The sequence below is a fragment of the Pseudorca crassidens genome, chromosome 3 (genome assembly GCF_039906515.1).
Source record: "Pseudorca crassidens isolate mPseCra1 chromosome 3, mPseCra1.hap1, whole genome shotgun sequence".
Lineage (NCBI taxonomy): Eukaryota > Metazoa > Chordata > Mammalia > Artiodactyla > Delphinidae > Pseudorca > Pseudorca crassidens.
In genome coordinates, this window is record NC_090298.1 from 4,405,183 (window position 1) to 4,422,639 (window position 17,457).

The following is a 17,457-nucleotide window of genomic DNA, read 5'->3' on the forward strand; positions in this document are numbered from 1 at the left end:
GGTTTGTGCCCCATTCCAGGAAGATCTCACATGCTGCGGAGCAGCTGGGCCTGTGAGCCATGGCCACTGAGCCTGCCTGTCTGGAGCCTGTGCTCCGCAATGGGAGAGGCCACAACAGTGAGAGGCCCGCATACCACAAAAAAAAAAAAAAAAAAAAAAGACGTAAAGCTATCACTGTTTGCAGATGACATGATACTTTACATAGAGAATCCTAAACATGCTACCAGAAAACTACTAGAGTTAATCAATGAATTTGGTAAAGTAGCAGGATACAAAATTAATACACATAAATCTTTTGTATTCCTATACACTAATGATGAAAAATCTGAAAGTGAAATTAAGGAAACACTCCCATTTACCATGGCAACAAAAAGAATAAAATATCTAGGAAAAAATCTACTTAAGGAGAAAAAAGATATGTATGCAGAAAACTATAAGACACTGATGAAAGAAATTAAAGATGATACAAACAGATGGAGAGATATATCATGTTCTTGGATTGGAAGAATAAACACTGTGAAGATGACTATACTACCCAAGGCAATCTACAGATTCAATGGAATCTCTATCAAACTATCAATGACATTTTTCACAGAACTAGAATAAAAATTGCACAATTTTTATGGAAAAACAAAAGACCCCAAATAGCCAAAGCAATCTTGAGAAAGAAAAACGGAGCTGGAGGAATCAAGCTCCCTGTCTTCAGACTATACTACAAAGCTACATTCATAAAGACAGTCTGGTACTGACACAAAAACAGAAATATAGATCAATGGAACAGGATAGAAAGCCCAGAGATAAACCCACACAAATATGGTCACCTTATTTTTGATAAAGTAGGCAACAATATACAATGGAGAAATGACAGCCTCTTCAATAAGTTGTGCTGAGAAAACTGGACAGCTACATGTAAAATAATGAAATTAGAACACTCCATAACAACATACACAAAAATAAACTCAAAATGGATTAAAGATCTAAATGTAAGGCCAGACACTATAAAACTCATAGAGGAAAACTTAGGCAGAACACTCTATGACATACATCACAGCAAGATCCTTCTTGACCCACCTTTGAGAGAAACAGAAATAAAAACAAAAATAAACAAAGGGGACCTAATGAAACTTAAAAGCTTTTGCACAGCAAAGGAAACCATAAGCAAGATGAAAAGACAACCCTCAAAATGGGAAAAAATATTTGCAAATGAAGAAACTGACAAAGGATTGATCTCCAATATTTACAAGCAGCTCATGCAGCTCAATATCAAAAAAACAAACAATCCAATCCAAAAATGGGCAGAAGACTTACATAGACATTTCTCTAAAGAAGATATGCAGATTGCCAACAAACACATGAAAGAATGGTCAACATCACTAATCAATAGAGAAATGAAAATCAAAACTACAATGAGGTATCACCTCACACCAGTCAGAATGGCCATCATCAAAAAGTCTACAAACAATAAATGCTGGAGAGGGCATGGAGGAAAGGGAACCCTCTTGCACTGTTGGTAGGAATGTAAATTGATACAGCCACTATGGAGAACAGTATGGAGGTTCCTTAAAAAACTAAAAATAAAACTACCATATGACCCAGCAATCCCACTACTGGGCATATACCCTGAGAGAACCATAATTCAAAAAGAGTCTTGTACCAAAATTTTCATTTCAGCTCTATTTACAATAGCCAGGACATGGAAGCAGCCTAAGTGCCCATTGACAGATGAATGGATAAAGAAGATGTGGCACATATATACAATGAAATATTACTCAGCCATGAAAAGAAATGAAATTGAATTATTTGTAGTGAGGTGGATGGACCTAGAATCTGTCATACAGAGTGAAGTAAGTCAGAAAGATAAAAACAAATACTGTATTGTAACACATATATATGGAATCTAAAAAAAAAAAGGTTCTGAAGGACCTAAGGGCAGGACAGGAATAAAGACGCAGACGTAGTGAATGGACTTGAGGACACGGGGAAGGGGAAGGGGAAGCTGGGATGAAGTGAGAGAGTGTCATGGACTACCAAATGTAAAATAGATAGCTAGTGGGAAGCAGCCGCATAGCACAGGGAGATCAGCTCAGTGCTCTGTGACCACCTAGAGGAGTGGGATAGGGAGGGTGGGAGGGAGACCCAAGTGGTAGGAGATATGGGAATATATGTATATGTATAGCTGATTCACTTTGTTAAAAGCAGAAACTAACACACCATTTTAAAGCAATTATACTCCAATAAAGACATTAAAAAAAAAAGTTAAGATGAGGTCATACTGAATTAGGGTGGGCCCTAAATCCAATGACTGGTGTCCTTATAAGAGGATGAGAAGAGACACACATAGCGAAGAAGGTCACGTGATGAGGCAAGCAGGGATGGGAGTGATGCATCTACAAGCCGAAGAAAGCCAAGAATTTCTTACAACCATAGAAGATAGCAAAAGGCAGGAAAGGATCAGAGGCAGCTGGGCCCTATGGATAACTTGGTTTTGGACTCCTGGCCTCCAGAGCTATAGGAGACTAAAATTCTACCCCACTGACATTTAGCATTAACATTTATGTTAACATTTAACATTTTTAGCCACCCTGTTTGTGGTGCTTTGCTGTGGCAGCCCTAGCAAATGAACACTTCCTTCTCAAACTCTTCACCCAGTGTCTTATTTCTTGGCCCAGATGCAAGTACTCTCAGACTCCCTGTGTTCTTTGTAGGTGTCTAGTATCTAACAGTGAAAGGTTGTTTCCTTACCTACCCCAAATGCTGGCCTTTGATGCCTCCACTGTGCCTTGCTTTGAACACTGAGCACGTGCGGATCCTGTGGTCCTGTTCCAGCCCATGCTGATTCCATGGCTCCATCTTCGGGCTGCTTTTTGCAGCTGTTCTCACATCTGTACCTTTACTCTCAGGGCCCACACCTCCAGGGCAGCCCCTTGATCTCGTTTGCCATGGACTATTAATGCGGATTCACCCCACTCAGTGGTGGCTTTGCTCCCTTTCCCAACCTGCCTAGGGTGGGAGGGCCCTGCCATAAGTCCCATGAGCCATGCACTGCCCAGCCCAGCCCCCATGACTCACTTCACACTGAGCAAGATATGTTTCTGACCTACCCAATTTCCACCCTCCAACTGTTCTGCTTCCATCCATAAAGAATGGCCTTCTTCATTTTCAGCCCATAAGGAGAACGTGTTTGTTTATGACTGCTCCTTAAATTGGGGCAGTAAGAGGGGCATGGGAAAGAGCAACACCTTCTAGACGTTGTCCTCTTTCTTCTTGGTCATGTTCATCATTTAAGATATATGCCCTTCTTTCATTTCTGGCCGATGGCAGTTGAACCCATGGGGGTTAAAACCACTGTGCACGGGCTTCCCTGGTGGCGCAGTGGTTGAGAGTCCGCCTGCCGATGCAGGGGACGCGGGTTCGTGCCCCGGTCCGGGAAGATCCCACATGCCGCGGAGCGGCTGGGCCCGTGAGCCATGGCCGCTGAGCCTGCGCGTCCGGAGCCTGTACTCCGCAACGGGAGAGGCCACAGCAGTGAGAGGACCGCATACCGCAAAAAAAAAAAAAACAAAAAAAAACCACTGTGCTCACCAAAACCTTGAAAAAGTAAAGTGTTCGTCTAAATTTGTCTTTTATTCAGCCAAGCCCTCTGATAGGAGCCCTCCCCCGCAAGGACTTGTGGACAGAGGTGTGGGGTCAGGAAAGGCGGCAGGGCCTCCTGTAAATCTTGCACTGAAATATGCAAATGGCCCACTCGTGCCTTAGTGGGGTCCATGAGGAGCTGGGCTCAGCTGTGATTCTGGATCTGTCTCTATATGTACTTGTAGTCCGAGGTCTTCTCTCTCCCTTTGGTCCCCTCCTCAGGATCTCTCCTCGTGTTCTCTTCGGCAGGGCAGGTGGGTTACCTACATGGCAGGTCAGGGATCAGCAGAGCTTAAACAAGGAAGCTGTTAGGACTTCTTATGGTCCAGGCCCAGAATTGGCAGAGTCATGTCAGCATTTTATTAGAGCAAAAACCAGGCCATTCCAGATTCAGTGTGGGAGAGGACCACCCCCCAAGGGAGGGGTGGCTCATCAGGGGTCTTCCTTGGAGAGCAGCTGTTGGCAGATGTTAGCAGGTTGTTACTGACTCTGGAGGAATCATAGGTCATTAGGCCAAGGCCAGTGTATGACTACCAACCATGATTGCCCAAGGCCAGGTCCCCAGCCCCATTGTCCCACCTGCCTGGAGCTGCACACAACACAGGTGAGAAGCACACAGGTAACACTGTCCATAGAAAATATATCTTCTATTGCCTGTCTGAGAATACCATAAGATGAATTAAAAACAATACTAAAAGATATGAAATTGTCAATAGACCAATTATGTAATTTTTATTTTTTCGAATCTTTACAATATCTTTTGAGCAAGGGACATTAGGACTATAGCTCATATTAAGGGCTGACTTTATCCCATTTTTGTTATGAATTTGTGTTATTTGTATTTGATAAGTAATTTAATTAAGAGAGATTAAGATCTGTTTTGCGTAAGGAGAATCCAAAAACAGTGGTCATAAAAATGAAAAGCCCAATTTTAGAATCTCTTTCTGGTCTCTCCAGTTCCTGCTTCCTCTGTCCCAAATAACAATTGCCTTGAATTTACTATAACCACTGTCCTCCATAAGTGAAGCTCAGCTCTGAAACAGCTGCACTTAGGAGCAAATTATAATATGTGAATCATTGATTAAGGTAACAGGTAGGTGAATATTTCTTAGATGACTTTGTTCATAGAAAATCATACCAATTTTAGAAGTTCCCTTAAATTTTTAAAACCCAGTTTCTGTTTTTGTAATGGAGAGAAAGGAAAGTTTTTGTAATTTATCTAATTTATCTGTTATCTAATTTAATTGAAAGTATACTACTGTGTAATTAAACATCTGATTTTTTTGTTATGATTCCATTTATATTCTATTTAGTCTTACAACAACACTGTAAGGTAGATATTAGTAATTCACATATTAGAAATGAAATTGTACTATCTAAATATTTTAACTCAAAAAAATTAAAAATTTAGTCATTTTACTGTGTATTTAAAAAGGAAATCTACTAAGCATACATTTTTCTATGTAAAGATATGATTTTAATGGTGTTTAAAATTATTAGTATATTGTGCTAATATACTAATGCCTGGGAGGGTCCCAGGCATTTATTAGGAAAACAAACTAAAAGCTGACCTTGTGTGCTAATTGGCGTATAAGTATGAGCGCTCTCTCCTGGAGTCAATGGTCAACGCCTCAAGGCAGAGTCTCAGACTCAAAAGGGTTTATGTCTGGAAGGAACTAGGGAGCTCTCCAGTTCAATGTCGTGAATTCACTGGCAGTTTGGCCTCAAGTTCAATAGGTTATTGTTAACAGGATATCATGGAATCGGTTGTGGTGGTTATTAAATGAAATAATCAGTGGAATGCACTTAGCAAGGTGCAGGGCACATGGTGTATATTTAATACCAGGTGTCTCAGGTCAGCTACCTTGCAGTGACTCCAAGGTAAAGATTTGTAAGATGCTGGTAAAAATGGAGGAAGCCGGACAGAAAAGGGGAGGAGTGAAGCCAGAGGGATCTTAGAAAAATCCTGGGAGAGCAGGTGAGAGGGATCCCAGAGGGAGCTCTGTCCCAGCTCCAGGCGGGTCCCTGGACCTTCACAGTCCCCCCTGTCAGGGAGCAGTCAGTCTTTGTCTGAGGGTTGATGATGGGTCAGGGGAGTGGGGGTGAAGAAGTATTTCCATCTCTCCACAAGGACAGGCAAAGCAGTGGAGATGCTCACGGCAGCTTATCCATAATAATCTGAAACTAGAAGCAACTGAAATACCTATCCATCAGCTAGGGAAAGGAGAAACAAAGTGTGGTTAGTATACACACACTGTGAAATACTACTCAGCGGCGAGAAGAGCAAAGTACTGAATTGGGCAAAGGCACAGCAAATTGGGCAAATATTCATCTGGAAATCATCGTGTTTAGTGGAAGTAACCAGACATGAAAGTGCTCCAACTGGATGATTTCCTATTTACAAAGTTCAAGGGCAGGCGAATACACACCTGTGGAGATAAAAATCAGAGAGTGGTCTCACTCTGTGGAAGGAGTGAGAGATGACTTTCCAAAATGGGGGAATGTAGTCGATCTTGTTTTATGTTGGGGGAGGGGGGTACAGAGTTTAGCCACTTGGAAAAGCCAAAAGACGGTACCCTTAAGATCTGCCCTTTTCATTGTATACCTTAATGAATTATGAAACAAAAAGGGGGGAAACAAATGAAAATTATTCAGAGTCAAGACCTAGTCTTTCTTGTCTCCCCTCTATAAACGTAGCACCTAGAAGAAATTCTTACACAAATAGATAGATGCTCGGGGTATGTGTGTGTGCATGTGTGTGTGTGCATGTGTGTGCTTATAAATGATTATCATCATCAATCCACACTTCCTTACTTTCGCACACACCTTTGTGCATAAGGATCATGACAACTCAGAGTTGAGATTACAGTAGTAATCAAATTTTGATTTTGAAATTGAGTTTTAAAATGATGTAAAGACAGACAAACCGGGCTTCCCTGGTGGCGCAGTGGTTGAGAGTCCACCTGCCGATGCAGGGGACACGGGTTCGTGCCCTGGTCCAGGAAGATCCCACATGCCGCAGAGCGGCTAGGCCCATAAGCCATGGCCGCTGAGCCAGCATGTCCGGAGCCTGTGCTCCGCAACGAGAGAGGCCACGACAGTGAGAGGCCCACATAACGCAAAAAAAAAAAAAAAAAAAAAAAAAAAAAAAGACAGACAAACCTAATTTCCCCGAGATTCTGATCCAGTTTCATTTAACGTAACCAGTAGCATATGGCTCTCTGCTTCTCTTCCTTGTGCTTTGCCTGGGCCTCATAGCTCCAGGCTGCATTTATAAGAGATTTTCTTCTGCATTAAACTAGACAGTTGAATGCAGATGACTGAAATTGCAAACAAAAACATTGGGGTGGCTGTCGGAGAAGAGAACGCCATGTAAGCTGCACTCATGGAACATTTACAGTCACTTCCCATTCTTCTGAAGGGGACGGACCTTGCACAGCCACCCACACTGTCCTGCACTCCCCTTGTCCACCTTCCACATTTCCACTTCCTGCTTCCCCTGCTACCCTGTCATTGGAACCAGGAGTGTGCTCAGCCGCATTCCTCAGTGCTGTCTTCTGAAAACCAACATGTTAACCACCCAATTTAGGTGTTAAGTGGAAGACTCAGAGCCCTGCCAGGGATGCTGACTCAAAAACTGGGGGGAAAAGACAAACAAGCAAATAAATAAAATGGGAGTGGAGTGTTTATCGTAGACTTGCTGCTTAGAGAAACTTGTGTTGTTTTGTGAAGGTTCTTGGTCCAAGAAATGGACCCCCTGAGCCCACTATACGCTGGCAGAGTGAACTTGGGCATCCTTCAGTCTCTGAGCATGCCTCAGTTTTCTCCTTTGTAAAATGAAGACAATTTGACCCATTCCAGGGGTTCTTACATCATCTTGTGTGCAGAGCTTACAGTAAGCATGCACACCTGCGTTTAACCCTCATTCATCAGTTTCTGAACAAGTGATGTGGTCTGAATCTGTGACTCAGGAACGAGGAGAGAGGCCCAAAGTAATACGAAGAACCCAGACCCCTGTGAAGTATCAGACAGTGCACTTCTCCTCACTCCAGGACAAAGAGCCCGTCCTTCAGTTGAGGCTATTGTCATGAAGAATGGGCAGTGTTCACACAGACTTAAAGAGAACAGACCAATTAAACAGTGAGGTATCCCCGAGATGAGTTTTCGTTGGGTATAATTTTGCCGAGTGTGTACAGTCCCTGGGATCATTGAGGCTGGTCTGGTCTTGGGATGTCACCTGGTGGCAGTAATGAGGACCTAGGGATGGGGAGAAGCTGAGTGAGGGGACAGGGAGACCCTTGAAAACAGGCATGCCCAGGAAGTTGCTGGACACGCACAGGAGCACCCCAGAAATTCAATGGAATGCAGACGACCAGATGAGAGACTGATTTCATAGTGGGAATTATTGGGGTGGGGGAAGCAGGGAGGAAACTACAGGAGCCTGGAGAACTCCCATAACAGCTTCAGCTGCCTCTGGATGTGGCTTTGAGGGAGACGGAGTATACGGGGGCGTGTGCTGTGTGCCTAAGCATTCAAATTTCTTATTTAAGGATGGCAGAAGTGAAAAACCTTGTCTTAACCTTCTTTGCATTTATTGTACCTTCTTTTAATTATTTCTATAAGCATTATATCTAATGATTATTACAACTAATCATTATATTTACTATTAAACCTATGAAAAATGCAGAGAAACACAAGGGAGAAAAACAACCACCATAACATTACATAACACTACTCCTCAAAGATTATTTTTAATATTGATAAGTCATCCAATTCTACAAAACTGATATCATGCTATTTTAAAATCTAATTTTAAGAAATTAATATGAACTTTTTTCAGTAAATTAAATATTTTTCTACAAAACTATTTGAAATGTCTCTGTAGCATTTCATGATGTATATACCATGATTTACCTGTCCATTTCTTTATTATTGGGTAATTAGTTTGTTTTAAGGTTTCAGCAATGCTATATCAAACATCCCTGAGACAGATGGATATAAAATTTCTTCTTTCTATTTCTTTTGTACCCACCGATCCCTCCTCCCCAAAGTCTATACCTTCCTATGAGTGCTTTGTTTATCTCTGAACTGGACAATTTGGAACATTTTCATTGTTTTAACCTTTTCCAATTTGAGAGGCGGCAATGCTTTCACATTTATATTTTAATTGGCACCCCATTGATCAACATTGAGATTAATCAATTTCCAGCCTGATTATATAGGCCATATTTATTTATTGATTTCTGAATTGCTTATTCTCATTCTTAACTATTTTTAGGGGTTTGTCTTTTGTGTCACTTGTAGGAATTCTTTGTGTGTTTAAGGATGCTAACATTTAAAAGTCACAGATACTGCTTGTTTTCCTATTTGTTTTTGGAGTATCTTACCACATAATAATTACAAATTTCTGTAGACAAGTCTAAATCTTTTGCTCTATAGTTTCAGCCTTTGGTTGCATGCTTAACTTGACTTTCCACAGCTCCAAGTTTTAATAAATAAGCTCTAATTTTTTGGATATTTTCTGCATGTAACATTTAAATAGTTAATCCCTTTGCAAATTGTGTATGTGTGTGTATGTGCATGTCGGGAATCTAACTTATTTTTTCTCCCATCCCCCAAATTGTAATCTCTCTGTCTTGTCTCAGTTTTCTTTCCTCTGTAAAATGAATTGTATAATTATATTTTAGAAAATACACTCCTTTAGGTTTTTTGAAGGGGTTATGTCATAGCCATAAATTCATTTGAAAAGAATTAAAGATTTAAAACTATTATGCTTCCCATCCAGGAATGAGATGTTTTCCTTTGTATCAGATATTCCTTATCACCCTTATGCATATGTTGGATGCACTGGGAAGCAGCCTAGGCGACAGGGATGGAAAGGCAGGAAGTTGATTAAGGAGTCGTGGTCAGATCAGTTCTGTGAATGGGGAGGAGGGAAACAGAACTGGGCAGAGGGAGGAGTTGAGTTGAGATGCAACCCAACCAGGTCTCCTCCAACTCGACAGGAAACAGACTTGGTATCTGAGATGGCCTTTAGGTGTGATGCAGAGCTGGGGTAAAGGCACAGACGTTCTGTGCCTTTACCAATCTTTGCTGGAGGGCTGCTCCAAGAAGAGAGCTGGCCCTGAAGCAAGGTGGCTCACTCAGCTGGGGAAAGTCCTGAGGTGCTACTGGCCAAATCCTTTTTCAGCAGCGAGGGGAATAAATGTTTGTTTTGAAGACAGGACTTGGGAGGTGCAGCCCAGCATTCCTGTGAGTCTACCACTTCAGCACTTCAGATGTGCCAAGTATGTGTGAGTTCTGGGAGCAGTCCACCCAGGATTCTGGAGGCCTCTCCTCCTGGGGTAGCAGCAGAGGATATTGAATGGAATGAACTTAGCCCCACCAAGACAGCCAGTCTGCGATCCACAGTGATACCCATGTCTCCCTCCATTTTCCATCCTAGGTTCCCCTCCCTCACGGCTGACATCTCTGTTGATTAACTTGGGAGCATGACCCAGGGCCTCATCCCTGAGGAGTACGAGTCCCTGGTAACCAGACCCTTATCGGGCAATGGCTACTGCATGTGTTCATTTATTGTCAAATTGGAAAGGGAAGGTCCGAGAAATAGGCAAGCGGACACCAGGTGTCAAGCTTATCCCTCCCTGACTCCAGGGAGAAGAGGTAGGACAACCTCCTTCTGACTCTCAGCATCAGTTACCTCTGCCGTAGTGGTGAGTCCTCTTTCTTCTTGCCTGGGTGGTGTGGTATGTGAACAGACCAGTGAGTCCATGGTCTTATGTCCTTCCTATAAAGTGGTCCGTTGCATCTGATGTGATGTCATGTGGAGTGTCATATTGCAGATCGATCTTTCTATAAGAAGATTCCCCTTCTTTGGCACAAGGAGTCTGAAGTGCTCAGGTGGTAGCTGTAGTTTAAAGTTATTAAACTACAGGTATTAAAGGTATTCTGGGTATGGCCTATGTAAACCTCTAAACCCAAAGAGACCCAAATTGTCAAAATGGTAATCATGCTGTCACAAGTGGATGTGCTAGCACATGAGGTCACTCCAGCTTGAACTCATCAACTTTATTTATTGGAGACACAGTGTATGAAACAGTCACCTACACTGTACTTTGGAGGATGACGCCACGTCCTCGCAGTATACCACCTTTGAGCTGATGCCTCACGTGCATCATCACAGGCCACCCCATCCCTCTGTAGGCTGGCAGCTTCTGATGGTGTGGTATGTGATGAGACCAGTGCCACTGCCGCATGTTCACTGTCACCACTCCCTTTGCAAAGGCCACTTGGAAGTCTGCCTACCACAATATTTAATTATTATTATATTAGTGTAGATACCTTAATACAAGCTGATAGTTTTCAAACTATATGACATTTTTAGGTAGCCTTCATAACTGTAATTTATCTTACATTTTCTATTATCATGATAAATAAAATTGTTCATTCATGGGCTTCCCTGGTGGCACAGTGGTTGAGAGTCCGCCTGCCGATGCAGGGGACACGGGTTCGTGCCCCGGTCTGGGAAGATCCCACATGCCGCAGAGCAGCTGGGCCCGTGAGCCATGGCCGCTGAGCCTGCGCGTCCGGAGCATGTGCTCCGCAACGGGGGAGGCCACAGCAGTGAGAGGCCCGCGTACCGCAAAAAAAAAAAAAAAAAAAAAAAAAAAAAATTCATTCAACGAATCATCTTTTCTGAAATGTACAGAAATAAAGAAAAGACCCAGCCAGTACTACACCAGAGAATGCAGCTTGATGAGTCTGATTAGAGAAGTTAAATTCACAGATACTGTGGGAGAAACATGCAATTCAGGCAACATTTAGATGTTCCACCTGCTAAACAGAGGTGGAGTTAGACAATCATCCACTGTTTGTCTGAACTACATCATGTTAACTCTTCCATTGCTCAGATATAACGTTGAATTCTCTTTCTCAGTTTTATTGCTGGATGCTATGTGGGACAAAGCTATGAAATCTATTATTGAATTTTCAATAAAAGTGTGCTGTAAACATGTTTTTTTTTTTTTTTTTTTTTTTTTTTTTCTGGTACGCGGGCCTCTCACTGTTGTGTCCTCTCCCGTTGCGGAGCACAGGCTCCGGACGCGCAGGCTCATGGCTCACGGGCCCAGCTGCTACGCGGCATGTGGGATCTTCCCGGACCGGGGCACGAACCCGCGTCCCCTGCATCAGCAGGCGGACTCTCAACCACTGCACCACCAGGGAAGCCCTGTAAACATGTTTTTAAGAGCCTCAGTTATTACACAGGTTCATGTTCTCCAGGTATATATTGTAAGATTTTAAATTTTGTATTTTCCTGCTGACTCAACACCCCCTCCAAACAGATCATGAGCAGCCCTCCCAGATGACCAGGTGCACAGGTGGGGTAAGGCTGGCCTTTGCCACAAGCTCCCTTCTTGTCCTCACCTGACTGTGACCTAGTGACATTCACACACACTTTTTGCTTTTGTGCTCCACCCTGACCCCCATAAAGGCACTTGCCTCAATCTCGGCCCTCACCTATCAGCACTCCCTCCACATGGTCCCCAGCATGGACTGCCGTGCCCCCTGCTCTGGGACCTGCGTGTGTGATAAATCTCTCTCACTTTCACATACCTCTCCATGCTGTTATTCTGTGTCTGCATCTGACTTATCATTCAAACACCCCATATAAAGTAATAAAATTATTCCTTATAACACAATGTAAAACTTCTATATCAGAAAGTTCTTTTGAAATTTAGGACCAAGAAAACTCTTTGTATCACCAGAACTTGATATGTTCTCCTTATCGTAACTGGCATTCTGTACATATTTCTATTTTCCTTCTTACCTAATATGTCAGTATGCACCTAAGCCCTGTCTAAAATTCATTCACAGAAATAATGCTGACTCTTGTATGAATTGTATATGCCTTTTCTTTGGTGTTTCTTACTTTATACTTATATACATATTTTACTATTTTGACAGATATTTATTTAATTTTAAACAGCCTCAAATATTCTAGGGAAAGAGATACAAATAATTATATATATGTGTATATATATATATATATAATTAACCAACGCAGTTAAGGCTGTTTCTTCCCTCTCACATTAGCTATTTAGAATACTTAAAATTGTTTGCTATCATTGGTAACTCTGCTGGGGTGTCTTGGTTCATCACATCTGGAAAATAGTTCCATCTTATAAATTCCATCTTATAAATTCTTAAGAGATTTTTTGAACAGTTCAAAGTCTTTGAATATGTTTAAAGCTTTTCCCACATGCTGTCATATTTGATTTCCAAGGTTATAGGTTAATTATGTTGCCTGCAATAAACAGCTGCCCTGGGTTTCATCTTGTATCAGTGCCTTAATGTTTTTATTACAAGTTATACCAAATACTTTACAACTTATTCATTTTAATAAATGGCATCTCGATGCTTTTCTCCTAACTCCAGTACAATTTTATACATTATTAAAAATATTTATTTATCCACATTGATGGAAGAAAATGTTTCCAAACTACTGTTGGCCCTTTCATTTTATCTTACTTCTTGAGATTCTTCTGTCTTTCTTTTTCTAAAAGTCGAGATAGCAACTGTTACTCCTGAGAGCTATTCATTATTTTTTCTGTTTTTTCCATAATATAATATAAGTAGTTAACTGTTTAAACTTCTAAAATTATTTAATACACACTTTATTGTATTTTAAGATAATCAGTGTTGTACAAAAGACTATGTTTTCCATGTTTTCCTTTAATTATCTATTTAATACATTTATCATTCTTGTTTTTAGCTGACTCTTTCAGATTGCCTGGCTATTTAATCAGTAAATCTGAAAATAATTATAACTTTAGTTCCCACATTCCAGTGTTATTAGAAATAAAAAACACTCTTCTATTCACTAAAAAAACTGAAAATTGGCTGTAGGGTCATTTTATCTAATCATAAAGCCACTAGTAATCGAATTAGCTAAAAAGTAATCTAATTACAGATTATTAAGAATAAAAGTTTGTATGAAAAACTGTATGCTTATTTGACAATCTTTATTCTTTGATTGATTCAGAAAATTTCAGGAAGAGTCAGAGGTGGGAGAAACTGTTCATGTAATTTAGTGAGTTAAGTAGGGCTTATTCAAGAGATGCACTTAATGTGAACCTTGAAACAGGTAAATAAAATAAGAGAGATAAATTAAAAAGGTTTTCTGGATTATGAAAACCTAGCTTCTCTTTGTTAATGTGGCATCAACCGGCCCTTCATCTGCACATCGGAGTGAGGGCGGCCGTGGTGTAGGGTTGGCGCTGGCGATGGATGAGGGCCCCAGTGATTCTCCGTGCATGGATCAGAGAGACCTGGGTTAATCATGCTGCCCCATAGCTCAATCATTTACGGGAATTTTCAGCTTCATCTATGTTTGTCACTCTGATCAAATGCCAACAATATCATGAGAATAAGACAAAATATTAAAACACTTCTATTTTCTCATTGTCAAGATATGAAATTAGTCCTAGTAAACCACAACTAAGAATATCCAATGAGTATTTGCTAGTTAATTTTTTAAACCTATAATAGAAAGAAAAGACACTGATTCTTTACTACAGCTTCATTTTGGGGTCATAAAGTCCTTTGGTTTCTGCTTTTGAAAACATCTCCTCCTTCCACTAAACAGCAGATGGTCCCACAAAGCAGTCCCTTTGCCTTTGACTGTTGGTGGATTGTCCACCAGATCCGATCTCTGCCTCCAGAATTATCTTCCAAAAATGCAACTGAAGCAAAGTCACACTCCTACCTAAGAAACCTCTTCTGCCTCTCCTTTAGAATGAACTCCTAATTCTTTACCATCTGGTAAAAAATAAAAATCACTATTTGACCACAATAAGCATTGTTAGCGTCCTTTTTTCCCTGGGCCATACATGCTCAGGCTGAGACCAACAACATGCAAAATGGAAGATGAGCATGGAATCACAACATGATGTCAGGTGATGTATCCTAACTCAGTTTGACATCTGGCATTTATTTTTAGCCTGAAAAATAAATTCTCCTCTGGGAGAAGAGGGAAAAATAATTTCCTACAGCATTCTAGATGTGGAAAGGGAAGATAATTTTTGGAGATCTTCTTTAGCCATGTTTTGAAAAGAATAATTACTATACATGTTCCCGTTGTCATCCTAAATTGTGTTAACATTTTTATTGTTTCTCCCCTAAGTACATTTGTGCCCTTGTGGAAATAACAAAAGAAAAATACAGGCCAAATGTAAATTATTGCTGTATTTATGTTCATTAAACGCTGTTCAGAAATTAGTAAAACTGAATCCTGATGGATTATGTCATAAATCTAATAAAATTGGGCTTTTTGGAATCTAGAGCAGTGACATCCATCCTACCCTCTACCCTCAGACTGATGTCTATGTCATGCTTTTTTGCTTGCTCTCTTTGTTTCTCCAAATTTGACTCAAAGTATTTCTTCCCAGAACCAAGAATGTACCTATTTTCTGAGGAGTCCCATGCTTGCTTTTAGCCTTATTCTCTCAGGCCATGAAGAATCTGTTCTTCGATTCCTAATGTCATCATAGTTCAAGCGCTGCTCAAATGGCAAATGTCCCATGAAGATTTGGACTTGTTACTTTGATAGTGTGCTCATTCCATGCTATCCAACACTCACTTATAACACTCATTTTGCATTTTCTGGTTTATCACCCACATTAGGATTTGATGGAGAGCAAGGGCTTTTTAACTCATTTGTTTGTCCTTTGACACATCATGACACATAAATGCCTCACAAGAAGGTATTAGATAAATCTTCTTTAACTAAATGCAATCATTTTAAAGAAGATTTAAGTTAAAATATTTTTCTTTTCTGTTATTTTAATTTGTTCTGATTCATTAATATTAGTATTAGCATCTCCTAGACAATTTTGAAATTCATATGATTGCCTTAATTTATCAACAAATAAATTAAGGCTAGACTTGAAAATGATATGGTTTGAATATATTTGGTCTAAATATTATATCACTATAAGTAAGCTAAGGTTTGCCTCCTAGCAAGTAGCTTATGATACTTCCTAAAAAAGAACAGCTGTCCAACATACAAAATGTCACTGACTTCTGCTTTCTTTTTGGTTCAGGATGTGTCTGCCTGTGGCTGGAAAGTGTTGTGACTTATTTACATACCTGACAAGTCTGGGGCTGACCCTCACTGATACTGCTGATAAGCAGTGTGCTGGACCCAGGGAGAGACCAGGGACCTGCTAGAATAATGGTCCCTTCTGTTCTCAGGCCACCACCAGGCTCCATAGCCCAGGAGCAGCATGTGCAGTGTGCCTTGAGCTATGTCAGTGGGGCTCTTAGCCCCAGATTGGCATATGTGGGGGACAAGCTGACTCCCTCCTTATAAAGTACAGTAAGGTGGTGAGGCTACAGCTAGCAGTCAACTGTCATCATAAACTTTATGCTCAAACATACGAAGTTTCTTTCACTGCCTTTTGGTTTCTTGTGTGTGGTAAAATACCAACTCATTTTATGGTGTAGAGCACTGCCATTATATGGTTGTTCTGACTATACTTGTATTGCTTTCAAAAGATAACATTTGAAAAGTCAGGGGGAAGGCAAGAAGTTCAAAAGATTGAACAGTAGGGCAGAGAGAGATGAGAGGAATTTTACTTTTGTTGCTGAGCTATGCCTGGAGATGTTGTCTTTGTTGCACATGTATTCAGAAGCAGCTGATCAGAAAGATTTATTCTACTGTACTGGGTCCTGGCTTTGCCCCATGAATGGCAACTGCAGCTTGAAAATGGAGAATTTGATAGGGATCCTTAGGGGGAATCCCTCCCATCTCTATGTTCACTTTAAGTTTCACCTACAATTTTTGTGGTCTGTTTTATCAAATAAAAACATACAAACTGAAAATACAATTCCATCTGACTTTATGACATTGTTATCTAATTAATATAAAGCCCTAGTGAACTGCTATTTGTTCTAGATGCTGGCAAAGCCAAGTTCAATGGCTTTAGCTTAGTCTCATGATAGAAAAATGGATTATTTGCCAACTCCCCTGCTTCCTAGCCACCCTCCGCCCTGATCCAAGGGAGTTTTCCTGATTTGAAAGACCCGACCTGTCTTCTTATTTCCTTTGTGAACATGAGGTATTGAGAGTCAAAATCTCTCCTTTGGCTCAAAGGTATTATGCATTTTTACAGAGTAGATTCTTGTTTAACAACAACAAAGAAATAGTCACAGGGATGAATGCTTGAGTGCAGCCAAGTATGCAAAACTAAAACATATAAGTCGGGGGTCAAAATGTACCTATGGCTTGCTTGATGAGAAGAATATATATAATGAGGGGAAAAAAAGAAAGAAAGAAATAGCACCTGGTTTAAACAAAATGCCAAATAAATGAAACTTTCAAAAATCTTAATTTTCCTCACATATTTTTGACTATCTCTTCAAGAAATGAATAATCTCTCTTTTGGGTTTTAGAGGGTCATTAAAGTATAATGACACCTTGGACAGGCCAAGGGGAAGCCTGAAGAAGGGCCAGGATTGGGCAGGGAATGTTGAGTTTGTCCTTGAATAAGTGAGGATGCAGGGTTTCACATTGTAATTCACATTGTAATGTGAAGTGGGCCCTTAGACACACCATATGGGGTTGCCCATGAAGGCGGGGCTAAAGGTAGAGGTATAAGCATTATTTTCACAGATGGGACCTTCTGGAGAAAGCAGAGCTGTGGATAAAACCCTAGGAACCGGCAAAAAATCTGTAGGTTAAGTTAAAAAAAAAAAAAAAAAACACAAACCACGGACTCCAAGGAAGAGAGTTTTATTTTTAATCAGCTATTGTATCATAAGCCT